Raw genomic sequence first — 19,345 nt, 5'->3', positions numbered from 1 at the left:
AGAATTATTAATAAAAAGTAAATGTATGACAATGGCTTACAATTTAAGAAAGTCTTTCTGTGGATGTGTTTAGTGAAGTCAGTAATCCTTTCTTAATGTTTTATTCTATGTATTTATATCAGTATATAATGAGTAACATAAATACATGGAGTATTTTGTGTTAATAAGAGAGACGAATTAAAAAATAAGGTACAGTTTATTGACTGATGTCATGTACTGGGCACCATGCCAAGCATATCGTCTCATTAACTTCGCACAACGAAGCAAATAGAAGGTTCTTTTATGATCCTCACTTTGTAGGTTGTGGAACTGAAGCTTGGAGAAATTCGATTACTCACTCGCAGTCACGTTCTGAGTACTAGGCAGAGTAAGGGCTGGGAAACTACTTCCAACTGACTCCAGAAGCCCATGATTTAAACCACTGATCCGCTCTCATTTGAAGAGAGGCGTTTTCAAAATGCTGGTGGAAAAAAAATAAAAACACACTAATGGCAGTCGTTGCTCTGTACAGAAAGATTCACCCCTCACCTTCCTGGACATTTTAGGTGCACGTATTTAACTCAGGAATAAGAAAAAGAGGTAAACTGTCTATGGGCAACATAATAGGATGCCAAGGATATTTTTGAAATTTTCTTTTCCAATTGGAAAAGCAACACATGCTAATTTATAATAATTTGGGTAAGGAGAAAGTTTTACTGTCAACAGTTTTTTTCAGTCTATATTTCAAACTGAATTGACTTCTTTCCAGTATAGAAATAATCGTGGTTTTAAAATTGCATTTTTTCATATTCATTAATCAGAAGGCAATATTGTCACGATGTTAGTTCTCCCCAAGTTAATCTATAGATTCTATGCAATTCCAATAAAAATCCCAGCAAGTCATCTGTGGATATTAACAAACTTATTCTAAAGTTTATATGGAGAGGCCAAAGATTCAAAAGAGCCAACTCAATATTTAAGAACAAAGTTGGAGAATTCACATTACCTAACTTTAAAACTTCCTCTTAACCCACAGTAAAGACAACGTGGTACTGGTGAAAAAATAGACAAATAGATCAATGGAACAGAATAGAGAGCTGAGAAATAGACTCACATAAATACAGTCAACAGATTTTTAACAAAGGGGCAAAGGCAACAAAATGGAACAAAGATAGTTGTTTCAACAAATGGTCTGGAACAATTGGGCACCCTCAAAAAAAAAAAAAACAATAAATAAATGTAGACACAGACCTCATGCTTTTTACAAAAATTGTCTCAACTGAATCACAGACCTAAACGTAAAATGTGAAACTATTAAACTCCTAGAAGATAAAGTAGGAGAAAACCTCAATGATTTCAGGCGTTGTGATAACTTTTCAGATACGCCAAAGGCATGATCCATGAGTACAATAATAAGTTGACTTTTATTAAAATTAAAACTTCTGCTTTGTGAAAGATAATTTCAAGAGAATGAGAAGAAGAGCCACAGACAAGGAAAAAGAAATATCCTTTTTTTTTAAAAAAAAAAATAAGACACATCTGATAAAGGACTATTATCCAAAATATAAAAACACTTAAAACTCAACAATAAGAAACCAAACAACACAATTAAAAACTAGACCAAAGACCTTAATAGCCGTCTTACCAAAGAGATATACGGATGGCAAATAAGCATATGAAAACATGTTCAACATCATACGTCATGAGGGAAATGTAAATTAAAACAGAAATGAGGCACCACTAACACACCTATTAGAATGCCCAAAATTTGGAAATCTGACAACAGCAAATGCTGGTGAGGATGTGAAGCAACAAGAACTCTCATTTATTGTTGGTGGAAATGCAAAATCATACAGCTACTTTGCAAAACATTTTGGCAGTTTCCTACAAAATTGAACATAGTCCTACCATACGATTCAGCAGGTGTTTTCCTTGGTGTTTACCCAAACGAAATGAAAATTTATTTCTATACAAAACCTGCACACGGATGTTTATAGCAGTTTTAGTCATATTTGCCAAAACTTGGAGGCAATCGAGATATACTTCAGTGGGTGAACGGATAAATAATGAGTGGTACATCCAGACAATGGAAAATTATTCGGTGTTAGAAAGAAATGAGCTATCAAGCCATAAAAAGACCTTAAATGCATATCACTAAGTAAGAGAGGCCGATCTAAAAAGGGTACATACCACATGAGTCCAATTACATGACACAACTATGGAGAGAGTAAAAACAAACTCCGATTTCCTGCAGTTAGAGAGGAGGGAGGGATGAACCGTCAGGGCTCGGAGGAGTTTTAGAGGAGTGAAAATTCTCGTTATGATGCTGTGGATACATGTCATTATGCATTCGTCCAAACCCACAGGCTGTACAACACCAAGAGTGAACTGTAGGTTAACTATGGACTCTGATGATTATGATGTGTCAATGTAGGTTCATCAACTGTAACAGACGTCCTCCTCTGAAGTGGGGGCGGTGTCGATCGTTAAGGTGGGGGGAGGGGGGCCTGTGGATGCCCGAATTCCAGCAGCTCCAGTCACAGACTCTCGGCCATCACAGCTGCTTCCTCTTTTCTAAGTAATCCTCTTGCTGGTTCTGCCCCACCTAAGAGCTTTGATGAACCTGTTTAGAAGGAAAGAGAAGGGAGGAGGTAGAGAAAGAGGAAGAAGAAAAGGAAGTAGAAAAAGGTTATTTCATTGATTTTCATCTTTTACATTTTATTGCTATAATTTTTTTAGCCTATCAATTTTCTTCTGATAATTGACTTGAAGAAATATAATATAGAGTTTATCATCATTTTAAGATATTTTGTATTTCCATTTTGTATTATTTTAAGAAAAATATCTCGAGTTGTTTAATTGAAGATTTTTATATTTTATTTCCTATAGTTTCTGCTCTATAAAGGTAGCAATGTATTATTTATTTAGTGTGTACATATTCATACCTGTTAACATCTTTATTGGAAATTGCAACTTTTATCATAACAATGTTCTCTCCTATCACACTTAATTTTTTTTTTTTTTTTTGGTTTGATTTTACTTTGCCTATCAGGATCACTAATCCTACAAAATTTTATTATCGTTTCCTTTTGGCCAATATGTCCCTGAACTTTATTTTAGCCTTTTTAATCACTTTATTTTAGGTATATTGCTTATGTACAGAATATAGCTTGACATTAGTTTGTTAGTAAAAGTAAAAGTTTGCTTTTAAAGTTGAGTTAGCTCATCTACATTCATTGATGTAAATGGTATGATAATTTATGCTTTGTAATTTTTATAAATTTTATAATTAATGTATGTATAAGTCACATTTGCTTTGTTTCTGCATTGGTTATGTTTATTTTTTTAATTTTTAAATTTCATTTAGGATTTAATAGCTTATATTTTCTCCTAGTGATTACTTTTTATATTTTTTTGAAGGCACTTCGTACCTTGATTTCTTATGTAAACATTTATTATTTGGTTTGTTGATTTTTAATAGTTTATCTTTTGACTCCTGGCTATTGCCCATACAAAACTCGATTAGCTTATCCCTCTTTTGCTCTTCCTTCTTCCGTGATTTTAGTTGCATTGTTTTTACTTCGTCAGAACACATAACATTTATGTACCTTTCTTTCGCCTTCCTCTACATGTTAGCCTCAATCCTAGTTTCACAGATCAGTAGAAAAAATGCTTATCGCAATTCTTTTTTCCTGAAGAGTTCCCCAATTTTTCTTGTTTGGCTCGTTCTCTAGAAGATTCTTCAAGGAGAACTTGAGAGACAAGTATAACCTGGGTTCTTGCATGTTTAAACCCATTTTTCTATAACCTTAATCATTAAATGACAGTTTTTCTGAGCATAAAATCTTTGAATCACTTTTCCATTAAAAATGATGCTCTACTGCTTTGTTTTTTCATGCTGCTTTTTAAAAATCTGATGTCAGTCTAATCCTCTTGTCCTTTCAAATTATTGATCTTTTTGTCTGGAAGTCAAAAGGATTTTCCTGTAATTCCAAAAGATCTTTTTAATCGTTAAAGTCTTATAGATTTGTTAACATACATTTTGGAGTTCACTGTTGTCAAGGTCTAACCCAGTCAACTCTCTTGCCTTTAGAAGTGTCATATGTCAAAACACACCTCACCACAGTGAGTGAGTACAAGTAATCCAGAGGGTCCTCACTCAGGCAAACCCAGAGAGGGATCTGGGATCTTTTGATCTTCCAGGCCCAGCAAGGGAGGCCAGAGGCCCTGGTTATAGTATGTAACAGGAGCCCATCAAGGATATTGAAAGATTTTTGAATAATGCCTAGGGTGGACTAATTTCTAGCAGTAGTTCTAGAATGGGGAAAGGCAGATAAGGAAGCAGAGCAGTACTTAGTTGGGCCCAGGGGTCTGACGGCCACCCCGAGGGTGTTAACAATTTAGCCAGGTGTCAATTTGCTGTGAGTAACATTGCTTTCAGCTTTACTTCCCGGCAGACATTTCAAGAAAAGTCTTTAGGTATCTATTGAGTGTCTTCTATATTTAGAAAGAGATCTTATTTTATTTCCAGGAATTTTTATATAAAAGAATTAAATACTAGTTCTCTTTTATTATTTTGCTTTTCATTGTCAGAGACTCCATATTATATGATTTTAAAAAAATATTTGCCTCTTTTCCATTTTAGCCACTTTTCTTCTCTCTTTACTTCTTATTTTAACTCATTTCATTCTCTTGGTTATTTCTCACCTTTCTCCAAGTCCCTTATTAAATATTTTTTCAAACCAATTCCCCCCACAATATCTTATAATTTAGTCATTAGTGCTGGTATAATTTTCTCCTCCTCTTCCTTCCTCTTTGCTGAGCTCAATCAATTTTCATTTAATTTCTTCCTTAATAGATACATTTCTTATACTGGCTATATGTCTGCAAATGCCTGCCTGAGGATATTTGATTCAATTTCAAATATTATGTTAGAGTTTTCTTCTGCTTTGTGGTTAGTTTCCTGAGAGAGAAATTGCATCAGTTAAAATGTCTGATTCTCACTCTCTGTTTTCCTCCTCCAGTGATGGCGTGTGGATGAGGACAGCTTATGTCCGTGTAATTTGTGGACAGGGTGCCAGTGAGATGTGTTACAAGTTACCTCTTTCAAGGGTGGAAAACTCTTCTTTTGTTTGGTTTATTTGTTTAGTGCGAGAAGAGATTTTTATGCCTTTGATTTTGTTTTTTATTCTTTTTTTTTCTGGCAGACTCACAATTTTCGCCCTCTTGCTTCTTTTTCCCTTCACCTTCCAGCCCCCAAAGGAGTCTGCTCTCTTTCGTGTACCCTCATCCTTCAGAAACATTGCCTCTCCATCTTGTCACCGTGAGCCCCTCACACGATTATGTCTCTTCTCCGCTGTCAGCGCTCTGATTTATCAGAAGTCTTTTTCAGTATTTTCACACTTACAGTGGATTCTCTCTTTCTGGGAGGAGTTTCTATGGATCATGGCTCTTTCTTTCCCTATGACCTCTTTCTCAGCAGTTTTTCCCAAACTCTCCTCCTCTCTCTCCCATCTGTCTGCAAAGCTTGCGAGATGGCGCTGGTGAAACTTGGCATTGACATTTTTTTCCTCCTGTTTTTGGCATTTTACTTTATTTTTATATTGTTTTAAGTTTTTTGATTATAGCTGACATTCAATATTTCGTTAGCTTGAGATGTACAGTATTTACTTTTGTACTAATAGGTAATTTGAAGTTTATAGTGTTCTTTGGATTCTGGTTATGTCAGTGTTCTGGTTTTATTTGTTACACTGAGTGAGGGATGCCTCGGTGGAGCGGCCGGTAGGGCGAGGGTAAGAACCACGCAGTTCTCAGTGTGACGAGTGCTGCTGGAGGGTGAGTAGGATCAAGGCTGAAAACCAACCATCGGTTTAGGATCACCACTGGCCTCGAAGAGAGTCTTACTGCTGAGCAGTGGTTACGAAAGACCGATTGGAATGCATCCTACAGATAAAACAGCATGAAAAAGTGAATACGGCAAATGCAGCAGGTAGAGGACACTTACTTGAGAAGACTTATTATAAAAGATCATACACATATGTGGTAGTTGAGGGCACTCTCAGGTCAGGATTGGTTTTTCTTAACTTTTAATTTAAGCATATACTTATAATAGATACACATATCTTAAATACACTGTACCTTTTGACAGCCTGCAGATTAGAGAACGGAACACACAACCACGTCCCAGGTGGGCACCGATTATCCCCAGCAGGGGACCCCTACTCCTGTCTGACGCTGCAGTGTTGACTACTCCTTCGCGTCTGTCTTCCTTTGCTCTGCGTTACGTTTGTGAGAATTAGTTGCTTCATTGCTGGGAGTCGTAGGGTTATCATTCGTATTGCTTTTTAATTTTCTATTATCTCTATGTATTACAATTTATTTATTTGTTAAATTTGAGTAGTTTACAGTTTCAGATTTTTATGAATAGTGTTGCTAGGTACTAGACATAATTTCTTAGTTTCTAGTATGTATTTTCTAGTACATGACTTTTGGTGAACATATGTGCGAATTTACCTAGGAATGGAATTGCTGTGTCATAAAAAACACCCACCAAGTAATAACAGCCAACTATTCTAAACAGTGTTTTTTCTTAAAGTACTATATAAGAATTCCAGTTGCTCAATGATTTTTCTGACACTCGCTTTTTTGAAATTTAATTTTATCAGTTGTGACATGGTTTTAATTTGTATTTTACTGAAGACCAGTGAAATTGTATGTTTATCAGCCAACTGGACATTGCCTTAGAGAAGTGTCAGTTCAAACATTTTGCCCATTTTTCTCTTTGGTTAGCTCCCTTTTCCTCATTGATTTGTAGACACTATTTATATATTCTGCATATGAGTGTTATATTTACTGGTTGGAGGCTATTTTAAGATATGGGAAATATTAAAGTACATTTGTATATTGATAGGAATAATTTAGATATTTAAGATACAGCATGAAAATTGCAGGAGAGAAACCCCTGAATGAGCAGCAGGGGATGAATCCAATCTAGTAGGAGAAGCTGGCTACTGTGGCTATATCATATGCAAGTTAAACCTTTGTTTATGATTAAAGGTTTCTGATATTTTACTACTAAAAATGTGATGAATGTTTTAATTAAAGAAAATTGTATCCATGTTTCAATGATTTTTACTTTCTAAAAATAGAACATTTTAATTTGAAAATTAAGAAAATAAAGGTTTTTGCACATATATGATGTAAAAGCATTTTGTGCTGTGGTCACTAGCTTTCTGTTATGAAGACTTACTAGACTGTGGCACGGTGCTAAATCTTAGGATATTATTATTGCATTATTTGACTTTTTCTTTTTTCTCCATTTGATTTTCTTTTATCTAGTCTCTTGAAAAATATTCATTTTGCACTATTTTTATCTAATATATTGTTGTCCCCTTTTAAACTTTAAAATGTTTATTTTCAGCAGCTCACTTGAAATTGTCTTTTTTTAAAAAAAAAAACATTTCATTTCTTGTACTTCTTTTAGAAAATTTTATGTTCTTTTGAAGTTTTTAATTTTTTTACTTTATTTTATTATTGTCTTTGACTTCTATATTTTTATTTTTATTAAATTCATTTTTAGCTTTTTTAAATTTGATAACAGAAAATATATTAGGAGTAAGTATTTAAACAATTCATGCCCTAGTTTGAATATTTTTATTCCTTGATTTGGCCTTCGATGGATTTTTGGCCCTTTGTAGCTCTTGGAGTAGCAAAATATGTAATTTAAAATTCATGGTCTTTGTTAATGCAATCATGTCGTAATACAAGTCATGTAATATGTAGCTGTTTAACAGAAGAGAGAGGTCAGTTTATGATTCTATTCCAGGAAGGTGCCTCCTTCCTCCATGAATTTCATCAAATGATACGTGTTCATGAGATTGTGAGGATTTCTTTCACACTGGTATCTGCTAACGAGGTTGACTAGGGACGGGTTTCTCATTATATAATCATGGAATGAAGAGAGTTTCTTCTTTGTGAGAAGGCCTAACGAACAATACCTCCCCAAACCACAAAACAAACAAACGAACAAACAGACAGACAGCATGACCTTGTCTGATATTTCAGAGCAAAAAGAATCCTCTTACTTTAACAGCCATCCTAAAAGAAGGGTAGCCTTCTTCAGAGTTATGCTTGTGACTTTAGAGAAACAACTTTTTGTCTTTGCAAAGTCAGCCAGATGGCATGCGGGGGATAGGTCTGTGGCCTCGCATGGACAACGGAGCTTATTACTGGTCTGGGCCCTGCTCTGAAGGAATGCTCTTTCCCTCAGTTCTGCCCAGTTTCCTCCCTTGTTACAGGATGATATTTTCCACTCTGCCTCACAATGTAATCGCCCCTGCAAATCCCCACTCCTCTGCAGGATTCTAGACCCTTAGTTATCTGCACTGCTTGTTACAAGTCACCCAAAAGTGAGCGTCGTGTATGATAATTCTCAGGTGATTTCCTTCTCAGTTTGCCATGCACCTCCTCAGAAAAGCCTAGTCTAGAAGCTGGAAGACTTTGCTACCCAAAAGAATTGGTTAAACATGAGCTATCGGAGCCTGCAATAGATCTGCCATACTCAGTGAATGGTGATGTCTACCTGCCATAGTTACATATTATCACTTCCAGGTGTCTCTAAAGCAAGGTGATGGGTTATTTTTATACTGGAGAGACTCCCAGACTATTCTTCCTTCTGGCTAACATAATTACAATAATTCAGATCTTTTAACTTTCTTCTTTGACTCTAATATTTTTACACCCTAAGATGCCTAGATTTTAAAAATATTTTTTAAAAAATTTTAAATATTTCCTTTCTTTGAGACTTGCGGCTCTTTCCATTTTGGCTAAAAAGGAAAAAAAAATACATAGTAGAGGTAAGAGGTCTGGCAATCTTAACCCTAATTAATAGCAGGTGTGTAGGGGTTGGCAGATTGTCACTGACCTGATGGGCTCAAGCAAACATTCTCTATCTTTCCCTTTTTGATTCTGATACTCAATAGTGAGAGATAGCATAGCTTATCATTTATAGGACTCCTGCCAAAATTGTCCAGTGTCTTGCTTTTACAAGGAAAGCTTCTCTCCACAGTATCATCTATATCCTGACAACTGGTATAATTGTTTCCCAAGATCAGAGCCCCAGACTTATGATTGGTCAGTCTAGAATTGGAAAGTTATTTCCCATGGGCTGCTCACTTTCTGTTAGCTTGTGCCTTTAGGAGAAACACACCTGACCAAATAGACCAATTGAGTTCAATCAATGATGTCAAAGAAGTCATCACTCAAAATCTAAAGCAGAAAGGTGAATTTGTTGCTTTTAAAACAATGAAAAATTGTGCTTGCCAGACGCAGTCTGTCTGATTAAAGCAAACTGCTGCCCTTACATAGGATTTGCAGAAGCTGGAGTTCAGGATTGGTGATGTACAGAAGCAAAATCTTTTAGGGACTGATTGAGCTTTAGCTGTGGAGAGTTATTGGAGTATACCTGTTGCTGAGTATTTCAGAAGTATGAGATTATCACAAAACGCCTGATATCCGGAAGAGTGATGACTGATTCAAATTTGTCATTGATCCATTGGGATGTTTAATACCAGGTCTAGGAGTTACTTGTTACTATTATCAAAGAACAATTGGTGTTTTTCTAGGGAAATTAAAATGTTTTTCTTCTCATAGAATATTTTTACATATCGCTTTGTATTTGAGTTGTGTATGTCTGCATCAGCTACTAGACTGTGTTTTAGCTCCTCGAAGGACCTCTTATAAAATTATATCCCCATTCTCCAAAGTATTTTGCTTAGTACTTTGCAATAGCAAATCTTCAGTGGGTTGAGCGATGCTACATGACCAACCTCTTCAGGGACTTAGCAGCAGTGCTACCAGAGTCAAGAGAAAGAGAATTCTTTTCACAGGTTCAAAAACACATGAATGAGGAAATAAATAAAAAATTCCAAATGGTTGCTATAGTCACATCAGACAACGAGTCCCTAGTATTTAGAAAGGAAGGAGAAAGCTGAGATGAAGCTAAACACAGAGCTAAAAGAAATACTTTCACACACCCTTTCTAGTTTCTCTGGCTTCTCAAATGTGCCTTTACCTATGATGTCACCTGAAGTCCAGGGTCTGGTTCAACTTCTCAGCCAATACCGACTCTCCTCATTTCTCCCTGACTCACCTCCTCCCTCCAGGTCAGCAGTGATTCAGCATAATTAGAACCTAAAACCTTGTTGAAAGTGCCAAATCGTAGCCCCTAGCCCACCAGGGAATAAAACCTCACTGCGGTGTGATCTTTGCCAGACCATAGGGCTTTCTGTTCCTCTCCACGAGTCACACACGGTTGAGCCCTGTACTCTCATACTTGTAGCCCTTGAGTTGAGTACACCTTGTCTGCCTGCTGATGCTGATTGAAAAGATCAGGCCTCTGCTGTGGCTCCAGGCCTACCTCTGGGCCCAGAGACTCATCTTGGTCTAGAGGCTCATCTTGAGCTCCAGAAATGGGGCTGGAATTGTTGAGGCCCCTTGAATATCTGAGAAGGCCCAGGTATCTGCTCTGAGACCACCCTCTGACACTGAATCAGCTCTCCCCTGATCTTCACCTCTAGGAAGAGCATCTCTGAGGGGTCCCAGGGGTCCTTTAATCATGCTGACTCTGCATTTTTGAGCATCCTCTTTATTTCCAACTCAAGCACTCACAAGATACAACTGACATTTGAATGTTAAAAAGGTTGACTGGCGAGATAAGGATACAAAAGCAGTTTGGGGTAGTAGGAGGCTTGCTATGACAACCAAATTTATGGTGCTATGTAACCATGTGAGTATTGGTATTGGGGACATCTGTTACAAACTGAATAATGAACAAGATAAGTTTGGCAAGTTAACACAATCATTGGTTAATGTCAAAATGAAACAAATGGAAAGAAGGCTTGATAGATATTGTCAAATATTTATATTTCATATGGATTATATGAGGATGGTGACATTAATAGTATGGCTTTAGACTAGAGTGTAAGAAGACAGTGTAAATTTTCCTTAGGGCTCACTCACATTTTTTTTGGCACTTAATGAGTAATGAAAAACAAAACCCAAAGTGGACTGGATCAATAAAACATCCACCAGTTCCACACTAATGATCCTCGAGCTTTCTCAAAAATTCAAAGATGTAGAAGCACAGCAGAGAGACAGGATTCCAGCAGCATTCTTGTGCTTACCACGATGAATATCACTTTTCTGGATGAAGAATGAATGAATGAAGCATATTCTGAGAGGTGTTTCTTTTCTACAGTGAAAGAAGAATGTGTCAGACTATGGGCATAATGCAGAAGAGGTTAGCACCAGGGAAGTTGTGCAAGTGGAAGGAAAAATAATAGGGAAATGTTTTTAATGAAGCCGAGAAGATAAGTAAAAAGAAGACAGTGATGGAATCACTCCAGGTGATTTTTCTAAGAGTTTATAAACCAACATAGTTATTTAGTAGAGATGGATGAGGGTCTTTGAGCTAAGGGTAGAGAGCTTTCATGGAGTAAAAAGAGAAGCACTCAAAACAATGCTTTCTGCATATAAGCACATTCTTAAAACTCAGATTTTTTTTGGTTTACTTTTACCAATATCTCCACTTATGTACGAGGCATTTTTTAAGCCATAGCTTTATGCTAGGACTAAGCCCAGAGGATAGCTATAATGCTTGAGAAGCAAAATGAGCACAGACATTATAAGGAGTTGGCTAGAGTAGGAGAGCAAGAAAGTGAATGTATTTAAGAGAAACTATGGCGATAAAGTCAGGAGAGCGTATAGCGAGACAGGCTCTCCTGTTCATTAATGGTGTCAGAGAACAGGTAATAGAGTTGCCAAACTTTCTGGCGCTACATAACTAGGGTTCCCTTATATTCAGTTCTAAAAACATGAACAACTTCCCCAAGTCTCTTTCAGCATTCGTTAATTATCTCCTTGAGGCCATTTTAGCTCCTTTCTGCCTGGGCAAAATGCCATTTGTTTTAGATTTCTGCGTGGCAGAACTTACCTCATTTCTGGCAGCAAACCCTGTTCCAGTTATCTATTTCTCCGTAACATAGTAACCAAACTTAGTGACTTGAAACAACAACCATTTGCTGATACTCACAACTTTTTGGTCCAGGGATTTGGGCATGGCTCAGCGAGGTGATTCTTTTGCTGTGTCGGGCATCAGCTGGGATCACTCGGTGGTATTAGCTAGAGGGGAGGCTCACCTGAAGGGTCCAAGTCAGCTTTGCTCACATACCGGACACCTCAAAGGTGACACTGGAAACTCTGGGCTCACCTGATCCCTCTTCCTCTTCATGTAGTCTCAGAGCCTCCCCGCCTGATTTTTACAGCAGGACAGTCAGATTTCTTAATGTGGTGGCTTGCTTCATTGTCTAAGGCAAAAGGCATAAATGGCTGTTTTCTTAAAGGATTAGCCCCAAACTTTCATAGCATCACTGCCACTTTATTTGTCAAACAGTCACAGGCCAGCCCAGATTCAAAAGGAGAAGAAATAGAACCCATCTCTCAACGAAAAGGGTGTTAGAGAATTTACAGCTTCTGGTCTTATTCTTCCCTCAATGTTTATTTGCATAATCTGATGTCACACTATGAGTTAGTCATGTGACTTTCCAAAAGGCTCACACCGCAAGGTCCTGGCAGCCTCAATTTTAGAAGTTTGCACATCCAGTATACAGCATTTTTATAAACAATAAGTTTCATAGTGTCTCATGCTCCTTATCCTCCATCATCAGCCCATTTTTTTCTCATATATGCCTCATTTCTTTCTCTTCCTCTTCCCACTTTACCCCAACTAACTTAAGAAAATTAATTCAACTGTCTCTCCCTCTTTTCTTCTTTTTCTTCCTTTTTCTTTTAACTATACGCTAAACGACGTGTCCTCATTGCTCGTAGCGCCTGGACTCCAGCTCCATCCCGTGCAAATGTCCTTTTCGCTCCCTGAATTCCTGCCACACCTCATGGCACTTCACAGGTCCTTCCTGCCTAAAACACGTGTGCACATTTGAAACGATCTTTTGTTGTGATTATCTTGTAAATGCATCTCTTCTAGTGGATTGTAAAATCCATGAAGACATCTTCTTGATCACTATTATATGACGGAAGCCAGCACATATTTGCTTAATAAATAAATGAAAATACGGATACCACAGAGGGGAAAAAAGTCAAAAGTGTTAATGAGATTACTAGGTGTCAGACCAAGCACCAAAGTCTGTGAAAATGCACAGAAAGTCCTTGTGGCATTTCTGTACAAACGTCCTTCAGTCTCCTACAGTTACATTATCCAAGATGAAGAAATTGAACACAAGGCACCTATTTCCAATTCATTCATTTCTTTTTATTGTTAAGATTAGAGCAGTATTACTTTTTCTTCATTGGGCTAAATAACCCCTTGGAAGATAAACAGGCAAATAAATCAGCATTGGTCATCAAGAAAAATGCATTCTCAATTCCCAAAGCCCGAAATTTTGAGGCACAACCACGTTAAATGAAGAACTGCCTAAATAATCTATGAGTATGGAAAAAGAAATAGGTTACATGCCATTTAAAAATAGCATAGAATAACCTTTGAGAGCCATTTATATCTTCAGTTTATTTTATAATATGAATTCAGGGACAGCGTCTTGGAAGATTTCAAACCCCTCTCCTGTTTACTGAATGTAGACAGTAAATGGATGTGAATATTTTTGGAAGATTTTCTCCATTCTTACTACATGAGTTTTAAGCGCTACTTTAAAAACTGTAGTTTTTCCCCTCAAGATGGTAGTATCACTGCCATGTTTGCAGTCAATGAAACTTGGTAAATACCTTCTAAGGCAGCAGTTTTAGTTTAGTACACTGTAAATACTTATTATTGCCTCTAGAATATTTATGTTTGCTTTCTTCACACACTGATAAGATATAATTTTTCTCAATACAGATCATTGATTTTAAAGCATGAACCACAGAATGCCAGCCCTGCAAAGGACCTTGAGAAGTCATTCATTTCATATCTTTGCCTTCATTTGGGTCCACCCCCTAACCCACACTGGATTCACTGATCCCACTTTTAAAGATTTTTTCTGGAAAAGGGTCCTTCGGTTTTCTTCTGTAGCACGTTTCAGTGTTTAATAACCCATAAGGCTCTTAGGAAATTCCTCCTTCTATCCATCCTAAATTACCAATGACACATGGATTTAGAATTCAGTCTTAAGTAACTGGAATAAATTACTTAGGCTACGGAAACAGACATCCGCTCTGAATTTGAAAAAGTGTTATCTGTGTGAAATAAACTGAAAACATTACTTCTCAGGGATGGAGTAAGTGATTTTCAATCAAGTGCCTCCAATTCTACAGAATGCTTGTGCTGCAGTAAGCTGGATGATTGTCATCATATGGGCTGAGCAAAGCCCTCCAGGACACTTTTGAGCGGTATAAACACCAGGGCCAAAACTGAAAGCAAAAAATGAACCATGACAAGGAGTCAGACAAATTGTGATCAAGTTATTTGGGTGATGGGTTATGCACATAGACAGGCATTTTAAGCTGAGCTCAGCAAACATGCTATGTCTGAGCAGATAGGGACAAGCTGAGCCAAGGTTCTTGTGCATGTTGGTGTCGTGTGAGCAAGATGGGACTTCAGCAGCAGAGACTCTTTCCAGGAGCTTGATTTTTCTCGTAATACTACTGTATTATTTGTGATTACACAATTTGAGTATTCCCGGGTGAAGGTCTTCCTTTTTTGCTTGTCCTCTAAATTCTTTTTGTTTAATATTTGACTTTGGCCTTTCTGATAAGTCCTGACAGCGGAAGGTCAAGACTTTACGTGAAAAGGCAACATATTTTCCTGACTGAAGAAGATGGTGGTTAAAAAAATAAGCTGCTAGAGTTGGCTAGTTATAGATTAGAGTTCTGATTAGTTGTATAACTAATGTGAGGCCAATCTAGCACAATAGAGGTACTCAATAAATATTTGTCAATCAATATTTATCTCAAAAAAATGAAAGATCAGTATAATGCAGTATATAGAGAGATAGGTAGTGAGAAGAGTAGAGATAAAGGGTCATATAGTTTTAAGGGGAATAGAAAATTTCCAGATGCATAGATTTCGAAGGTATGATGAAAGAGAAGACTGGTTTTTGGACTAACACAGATAGCATTTGTCTCATTTGTCTTCTGAATATCACACATTATTAGCCCTCTCAATATTTTATTTTGTTGATTGCAGCTGTCCACCAAAAAAAAAGATTGACACAAAGCCTCCCAATATTTAAACTCCACAGATGAGTAACAGAATCATCACTCTCCAATGAGAAACGAAGTAGCAGCTATGGCAAGGGCTCCCCCTGGAGGCAGGCATCCTCCCTTCAAGTCGACGCTTGAAGAAGGCTTAATCTCAGCTAGGCACTACATTACCTGTTACACGTTCATCAAATTATTTAATAGTTATAATAATATTATGAGATAGGTACAATTATTATCCTCATTTGCCAATGAGAAAATTGAAGAAGAAAGAGGTTAAGTGACTTCCTCAAGCTAGTAAGTGGCAGAGCTGGGAATTAGACAAAGATAGCCATGTTCCAGAACCCGTGCGTTTAACGCCGTGGTGTTCGTTGTAAGGCCACTCGAACTAAATGAGAACCGGAAGCATTTTTTAATTAAAGTCTTAATTCATATCCATTCAGGTCACCGATCTCTGGGAAGGGTGGGGACAGAGCAATGCATTCTCATTCTCATTCTCATCAGCCATCAGTGCTGATCGAATCTGGTGACGGACAAAAAATGAAAAACAAAAACAGAAATCTGAAAGAGTTGTTTTCAATCTGATTTTAAAAAATGGTAATTTATTGTATTTATTTAGTAATATATGTCATCTCACACAAACATTTTGGCATCAAATAGGAATTACTATACTCGTTCGAGAGATAAAAATAAATAAAAACTAAGTGTCAGCGAGGTTGGAATTGACACAGGAAGATTATTTCTAAAGAGTAAAGGAGAAGTTATCAACAATGGGTCTTTGCTCACATCATATTTCCTTACAATCATGACATGTTGAAAATTAACATCTGCTGAAAAAAATATCAACAAGCATATGTGGAATGAGCTACATCTGATGTAAATATGGCAAATATAACTACAAAGGCCCTTACTTGCCCTTCTGGAGACTGGCTTTTCTTTGTGGAGTGGAGACTTAGGGTTATTGGTGACAGATTATTTCATTGGCTTTCTGCGTACCTAAACCTCTGATCTATAAAAGTCAAAAATAAAAAGAAGTGGACTGGCTCATTTTTCCCAGCCTCTCCTCATCCTGTCAAAGTCCTCTGGCTCTACTAGAAGAAATTCATTATCCTGTGACGTCAGGAATGATGTTCAACTTGTTGGATAAGTGGGTGGCTCTAGTACCCACCAAGCACATGTAGGAGTCAGGAGCTACTTTTACATTTGCAAGGTCATCTCAGGTGATGGGAAAGTACCAGTATGGGCCTACCAGTATGAATAAGCTAAACATTAACACGAGTTGTGTTCCTTGAGAGCAGAAACTATGCCCTATTTTTTTTTTTTAATTAAACACCACAGGTCCATAAGCCTTTATCTACAATTCTGAAATCCAAAAAGCTGTAAAAAATAAAAGTTGTTTCAGTAACTTATTTGGCTGGAAAACCTTGTCCATCTTAATGTGACATTATTTATAAACTTCGCTATTTCTAAATGAATAGTCACATTTTTACTCCTGACATATTAACGTGTTTGATCATAGGATACTGCTAAGGGTTCCCCTAGGAGTATTTTTTCCTTTTTAACAGAAGATGCATGTACTATTTTTCTTTTCTAACATTTGGTAAATCCTGCATTCAGAAGCACATCTGGTCCCAAAGGTTTGAATAAAGAGCTATATACAGATACCATCTTTATGGTCTATGCTCTGGGACAGAGTGACTTTCGACAACAAATTCCACGTTATTAAATAAATATGTCTATGTGGCTTTCAAAATCTTGCTTTGTTGAGGAAACAATGGTACAGGGAGTAGAAAAGCCAGTTCCTGTTCAGACTTAGTTTTGTGCACCTCATTTATCTAAAGTCGAAACCCATAATATCAGCATGATTAATGTCACCTGTTATTTTCTTCATGCGGGAACAACCAACCATCCACACGCAGGTCCGAAACAAGGTCTATGTGACTGAATCTGCACTTGTATCATTCCTTGTGGTCGTATGTAAAACCCCACATACAGAAGATGTCACAATATTTTACACTAGTAATAATTTTAAAAGGAAGTTCACTTTGCCCGGAAATGTTTCTAGTGTTCAAAAATGCTCTGACGATGCATTGTGACGATGCAAATAGTCAAATTGCCTTTTATATGTTTAAAGTGATTAAAAATATATACATGTCAGCCTTTAAAAGTACCAGAAATGATCTCATTGGAATAATGTGAAAGAAATATCATTAGAGAGTAAAAAAAAAAAAAAAAGAGAGAGAGAGAGAAATTCAAGTATTTTAAAACAAATTAAAATGAATATTTCTGCAAGATGAAGTAGTTCGAACCCAGTGGAAACTCATGTTTTACAAATGAAGTGTTCTCATCAAGTTGCAATCACATAACTTGGACAGGAAATAACATGAAGCCCAAAATAATAGGGTGACGGGAAAGGTAAAGGAGGCCAAGCCCAGATGGCCTTGAAATCCGAAGAGACTGAAGGCAGAAGTGGGGCACAGGATATTCCCTGTAAATGGGAGGAGGGTAGTGGGTAGAAAAGGTCAGCAACCCAGAAGTCTGGGAAACCGTGGGCAGTGAAAAAGCACAGTGCAGACCGGAAGTGCTACCTGGAACACGTTAAAAATGGATTCATAGGCCAGGCCTAAGAGGCAGGCAAACCGGCTGGAAGACCATTGCAATAAATCAAGTTAGGCATGCTAAGAAACTGAACCAGAGAAGTGAGAGTGAGGATGGAGAAGTATAACAAGGAAATCTAGAATGGATTTAATTTTTTACGTTGACCTTTCTACTTAGATCTTAGCATCACGCTAATGCGTTCATAACTCCGGGCCGATGGGCTAGATGCTCATAGATCTTGCCTCTTTTAGCATATTTCTACATTTTTATAAAGAGGAAAAACCGAAGATTAATGAATATACACATGGCAATGGTTAGAAACGTTTTGTGAATGTTTCATGAGGAACCGAAGATGTATAGCAGTCCCTGCGCAATTGTCATAATCTGATGTATTTTAGCATTGCTCTCCGTCATGTTTATGGGGCAAGAGAAGAAAGATGTCTAGGCCTGTCCTTGGTGAGGCCTGACTACAGCAGAGGTGATGTTCCTTTTTAAATCACAGCAGCGTTATTTCTCACGATAAACTCAGAGAGTGATGGACTACATTGAGGAAGGGAGACTACAGTTATATGAGGTCACTGGCTGTGCCGAAAACAAAAGATAAGATTTCATCAGAATCACTTGCACTATACCATAATCCATTAGGTTATTAAACATTTCTTTGAGGATGAAATTCTAAGGGTATTAATCTGTGTAAAACCAAGTTTTGCAGCCTTGAGGAAAGCTGAGAAAATTTCCCAAGGGGATTTATACTTTTCTCTAAGCCTGAAGAAAAGAATCGATTCAGGTTTCTATCAATCAGCTTTTACATAGGATAACATGTATTTTTTTTTTTTTTTTTAATGAAATGCCACTTCACTGGGCCCTTCCAAAGTAGTACCCTCACCCCCCGCCCCCAGCACCTGATGGGAGGCCCCAGGGTATCACAGAAGCACGCCAAAGCAGCGACCTGCTGGAGGCAGGGGCGGCCCCTGCGCACCAGCACACCCACAGCAGTCAGCGCTGGGCCTTGCAGCCAGCAAGGTTGGGAGGCAGCCCATCCCACCTGCACACCCTCATTAGTCTCAGCCCAACTACAGTAGATGGGTGCACATAGCTCCCATGGGGACACCTCTGGAGCACCTGGCTTTCATGACCAGGCGGGATTCTGCCACTAAGCTCCACAAGACCCCTTCTCCATAAACCCACTCTTTCAATATTGTAGCATTATTTACAGTAGCCAAATTATGGAAGCAACCTAAGTGTCCACTGACAGATGTGTGGATAAAGAAGATATGGATTGTGTGCAACGGAACATTACTCAGCCATGAATAAAGATGACATCTTGCCATTTGTGACAACGCGGATATGTTTAATATGGCAGACAGAGAAAAAGAAATACCTCATGATTTCACTTACATGTGGAATCTAAAAAATAAGACAAAGGGACAAACAAAACAAAACAGAAACGAACTCGTAGATACAGAGGACAAACTGATGTCGGCTGGAGGGGAGGAGGAGAGGGAGGATGGAGAAAAAGGTGAAGAGGAATAAGAGTTACAAACTCCCAGTTATGAAA

The sequence above is a fragment of the Rousettus aegyptiacus genome, unplaced genomic scaffold (genome assembly GCF_014176215.1).
Source record: "Rousettus aegyptiacus isolate mRouAeg1 unplaced genomic scaffold, mRouAeg1.p scaffold_m13_p_15, whole genome shotgun sequence".
NCBI lineage: Eukaryota > Metazoa > Chordata > Mammalia > Chiroptera > Pteropodidae > Rousettus > Rousettus aegyptiacus.
Note: the sequence above shows the minus strand (reverse complement) of the source record.